This window comes from Pyxicephalus adspersus, chromosome 4, assembly GCF_032062135.1.
Source record: "Pyxicephalus adspersus chromosome 4, UCB_Pads_2.0, whole genome shotgun sequence".
NCBI lineage: Eukaryota > Metazoa > Chordata > Amphibia > Anura > Pyxicephalidae > Pyxicephalus > Pyxicephalus adspersus.
This window is the reverse complement of record NC_092861.1, coordinates 102,859,615-102,864,286: the sequence shown is the minus strand read 5'-3', so window position 1 is coordinate 102,864,286 and position 4,672 is coordinate 102,859,615. Positions and strand designations below refer to the sequence as shown.

Here is a 4,672-nt window from a genome sequence, read left to right as displayed (position 1 = left end):
TCTCAATCTATTTTTCAGTGTCCGATTCATCCTTTCCACAATACCCAACTATTGGGGATGGTACAGTACATGGAATCTCTGCTGGACACCTAGGATCCCACAAACTCTTTTTAGGACCTTTCCCGTAAAGTGAGTTCCCCTGTCTGACTCAAGGACTTTGGGGAATCCCCATCTTGACAGCACCTCTGTCCATAACGCCTTAGCCGTAGCTGTAGCCGAGTCTTTCCTTAGAGGCAGAGCTTCCACCCACTTTGAAAATACATCAACTACAACCAACAGGTACCTGTATCCCCCAGGGGCACTTGTTAACAGACCCACAAAATGTATCTGCAGATTTTCCCAAGGGTCCATCGGCTAACGGTACCCTTGCTAATACTGGTTTCTGCCCTTTTGGTCTGGGATTCATCTGTGCACAGATTAAACATTCCTGTACCACCTGTGTGACCATGTTGTTAATCTTTTCCCACCAGTATTTAGCTAGAATACCCATGTGTATCCCTATCCTGTTCTTCTGCTAAGCATGGGACAGGTTCCTTTAAAACTGGTAAAAGCTCAGGTACAATGGCCTCCTTTTCCTGCTCCTCAGAATCATGCTCCTCCCAGGCCTGCCTTCCTTCCATATCATATGGAGTCCATCTTACCCCTATTAAAGCAGCTTCTTTAGCAAGTTCATCTGCCTTGTTGTTTCCTACAGTAACCTCATTATTACCTTTCTGGTGTGCTTTTACTTTAACGATGGCCACTCTTTGAGGCTCCAAACTTGCCTTATCCCATACATCTTTGAAGACTGAACTGTGCATCAGGGCCTTTCCAGAGGCATCACTAAAACCCCTGGTATGCCATAAAGGCATGTACTCAGTCAGTGACCTAGTGACATAGGCACTATCAGAAAAGATGGTTTTTAGGCCTGCACTGAAATGGACAATGGCTTCTCTCATGGCTTCTAACTCTCTGGACAGAAAAGCTTCGGGGGTATCTAATCAAAATTTGCTCATTGGTCTAGGGGCACAACAGGACATATCCTGTGTGAAATCTTCCTCCCTCCCAGTACCTAGATCCATCCACCCATATCTTTAGGTCTTCCTTACCTGCCACTAGTCTAAATACTTCCTGTGACCTAGCCTGATGCACCTCCCCACAGTCATGCCGTTCTCCTTTATACTGCATCAATGGGGGTGAATATAGGTGGCATTGTGTGTCACTGTGATGTTCATAGGTGTCAGGTCTACTAGCTATCTAGCTACTCTTTGGTAGGATACTCCACTGAGGGTACGCTCCAGAAGCATCTTAATGGCAGATTGGGGTGTCTGCAAGATGATACTCCCAAATCCCACTACATGTTCAGTTGCACGAATCGCCCAGTGTAATTCCAAAAGATTTTTGACACATTCATCAAATCCTCTCTCTACTGGACTTACCACTCTGGACCAGTATCCGACAGGTACCCATTTGCCTTGTCTTTCTTGCAGCAACACCGCTGTTATGGCAACTGCAGATGCATATACTTGCAGTGCAAAAGGCAAATCAGCTTTCGGATTACTTAAGGCTTAAGGTTACCTTTTAGCCTGGTGAAAGCTTCCTCGTGCTCCTCAACCCAGTCCAGGGGATCTGTCTCTTTCCTGTCCCCTTTCAATAGATCATACAGGGGCTTTGCTTTTTCTGCAAAACCATCAATAAAGTCTCTGCAGAAACCAACAACGCCTAGGAATTGCCTCAGCACCGTCTTAGTGCTTGGCCTAGGTAATTTTCTGATAGTTTCACATTTATTAGGGTCAGGAGTCCTTCCCCCCTGTAAAACTATCACCCCTAGAAAACAGACTGACTCCTTCATCAACTGTGCCTTTTTGAGATTTAGCTTAAGCCCTGCATTCTCAATCAGTGTTAGCAATTCATTCAGCAGGGCATAGTGTTGTTCTTTCGTCTCTGTTTGGAGAAGAATGTCATCTACATATTGTATGATACATTCTGGCTCTGAAAATGGTCTCAGAATGTCCACCGTACAGATGTGAAAGTATGTTGAACTAGACTTGAACCCTTGTGGCAACCTGCAAAACGCATACTGCTTCCCTTTAAATATGAATGCAAATTTGTATTGACTATCCTCATGGATTGGGATTGAAAAATAGCGATTCGAAATGTCAATTGATGAGTAAACTTTTGCTGAGGGCTTAAGTGCGGTCATCATTTCAGGCATTTTAGTAACCACATTTGTAATGGATGGTGTACATTTGTTAAGGGCAAGAAAATCTAAGGTGGGCCTCCAACCCCCCTCCTTCTTTACTGGCCATAAAGCTGCATTTGTTTTTGATTGACATTCTTTGATGACCTTTTGTGCCAGGCTCTTATCTGTTCTCACTAACTTTACCTCAAGGCTGTCCACTATCATATGCACCTTACCTTTGTATCTGGATCCTTTCCACAGTACCCAATTACAAAGATCAACCATCAATCCATGTTCCCCCATGACATCAGAGCCCACAATGGTGCCCTCATGTGTTGGGGAAAGGAATAAACTCTGCTCCACACACAAGTTTCCTATGTCATTGGGTACTGGTATTGATTGCTAGGATGGCCCTAACTGTCCCCCAAATCCTCTCAAAAAAACTTGCTTTCCCTCCTCCTTTTCTTAAATTCAAATTAGTTAAACTGACGGCTGCCCCTGTATCCAGTAGGATATTTGTGCGATGGCCCCCAACCATACCCTGGACATTTGGTCTGTCGCCTTTGTCCCTATCTAGAGGTCATACAAGGGACAATCCTGGGGCCTGACCTCCCTATGGTTTATGGTATGGATTAGTTGGTTATAATCCTCTGTGATTTCTACTATTTTATTGGCTACACTATGCAGTTCCCTTGTTATTGGGTTATTCAGTGTCTCCTTGGGCACTCTATTATTTTCTCACATTGCTCTATCCGATCCCTGCCTAAATTCTTTCCTATTAGCAGTTTTCCTCTCACCTACCAGTCTTTTAGGCATTTTGCATTCCTTCATAATGTGGCCTGTGTTCCCACATCTATAACATCTGCCTAAAAATCTCACCCTCAATTCACTTCTAACTGCCTCTGAAATCTTCTTATAAGGTCCATTGTCCTGACTTGTCTCCTGAATCCTGTCCCTTAAGATATTTATAAATGTTTGATACGAACTGGCATTTCTAAGTGCAAGTTTTGTATGATAACCCACAAATGTGCACTTATTTGCCATAGAGTATAGGAAACTACTGTCATCTGGAGACCTGTCTGGGCAATTGTAAGTAGCTTTATACAGGGACAAATACTCGCTGCAGAATAACACTGGGTCATTCCCCCTTCTAAACTTAGTATTTTCCAGAGGGACCTCTGATATCTCTTCCCCCCATTATCCCTTGTAATTCTCTCATCCTATCTGCTGAATTTCCCCAGTTTGAGTTCATTTCAGCAGATAGACCTTTATGACTACCGACTGGTGGCTGTAGTTTCTCACATAGTTGCAAAGGAAGCCATGCGCGAAGGAGCGCATATGCATCCCTATTGCCCAAATTATATTGTGCCACTACAGCTTCCAGCCTGTTAGAGAGGCTTATGGGTGAAGCACCAGTTTCAAATTTGCCCAATATCTGACACAGATTAGTGCTATCTTGTATAGAGAGTGTTGTGGAATGGGTGTTAGAATTCATTCTCAACGATTCTACTCGTTGGCCTACCCTATCTGATACTGGAGAGAAGAGAGAGGAATTTTGGTTGGGTGATCCCTCCTGACCATCAGCTGAAAATATTGGTTGTTGTTCCACCATCATCCTGCCCCTTTGCTCCTGTGTCAAATTGGCGTAGGCATCCCTGTTAGCACAGCACTGATTCACAACTTGACTCACAGTTTGTGCTTTCAAGGATAAAACATCGTGCTCTTTTTGCAACAGTTGCGTTTTAGAATCCTCCAACTCTTTCTTAAGTAATGCAATAACCTGTTCCTTTCCAGCCTCTTTCTGTTCTAAGGCAGCAATGGATTGCTCTCTAAGTTTGCATCTCACTTCACATTCATCCAACTTATCATGCAATTATTTATTACATTCCACAAGTTGGTCAACCTCTTCTTTCAGATCTTCACATTCGCATTCACTAGGCTTACTATTTGGACCCACTATAGAGACATTCTTGTGACAATTCTCTAGCTGCTCTATTGACTGGGTTCTTTCCATATACCACTGAATCTCTTTCCCTTCTGATATCTCTATCATTCTCAGTAACATTCTTAACACATTTGCCATTCTTATTTTCTTTCCTTTCTTAGACTTTAGCTTACTCTTTAAACATTCATTACGCTTATTACATTGAACCACGAGATCATTGAACTGATGTGTTAAAGCATCTTCTGCAACAGACTTGTAGTCTGTAGAGGCATACTTCTAAACAAAGCGTGCCACTACGTTCATTGTTATGCTAATTAAGCACACAATGCTAATTGTTGGTTAACAATAGACTGTATCTAGCTACATATAGACACACAAGAAAAGTATCCACACCTATATACAACTACACAACTATACAGCTAGACCACCACACCACCATACAGCTCAACAACCACACAGCTGTTCCAACTTTAAAACCTGGACTCTAGTCCACTAAGGAGTTCCAGACACACAAACACTCTGTGTATCCCCCTTAACACAACTGAATTCCAACCCTCACACACCGA

At 43.0% G+C, this 4,672-nt stretch overlaps 1 pseudogene; it reads right to left on the bottom strand.

Annotated features, from left to right (window-relative positions):
- Window positions 1–473: 473 nt before the first annotated feature.
- LOC140328677 (posterior protein-like) lies at window positions 474–4,409 on the bottom strand (annotated as a pseudogene).
- Between the last annotated feature and the right edge of the window lie 263 nt (window positions 4,410–4,672).